The sequence below is a fragment of the Muntiacus reevesi genome, chromosome 22 (assembly GCF_963930625.1).
Source record: "Muntiacus reevesi chromosome 22, mMunRee1.1, whole genome shotgun sequence".
NCBI classification, from domain to species: domain Eukaryota; kingdom Metazoa; phylum Chordata; class Mammalia; order Artiodactyla; family Cervidae; genus Muntiacus; species Muntiacus reevesi.
In genome coordinates, this window is record NC_089270.1 from 3,008,398 (window position 1) to 3,008,767 (window position 370).

A 370-nucleotide genomic window follows, 5' to 3' on the forward strand; every position below is an offset into this window, starting at 1 on the left:
GCCCCCGCCGCGTTTTAAGGCGCCGGCCGCCCGCCCTCGCAGAAATGGGGCGGCCCGGCCCCTCCGCCAGCCCCGCCCAGGCCCAACCGCCGCCCCCCCCCACCCCCGCGCCCGGCCTTCCGGGCCTGGACCCACCCGCGGCCAGGAGCTGGGCCTGCCTGGTCAGGGAAACCGGGTGATGGTTATGCAGCGGGCCCCCACCCCGGGGTGTCAGGGGCCTTGCGGGGGAGGAGCCACCCCGCGTGCAGGCCGCGGGCACCACCCCGGGGAATCTGACCCGGCCCAGTTCATGTCCCAGTTCCAGTGACCTCAGCTACTCCCCCTGGTCCCCCCAGCCCCCCTTCATAGAATGGGCAAGGCCAGACCGTTA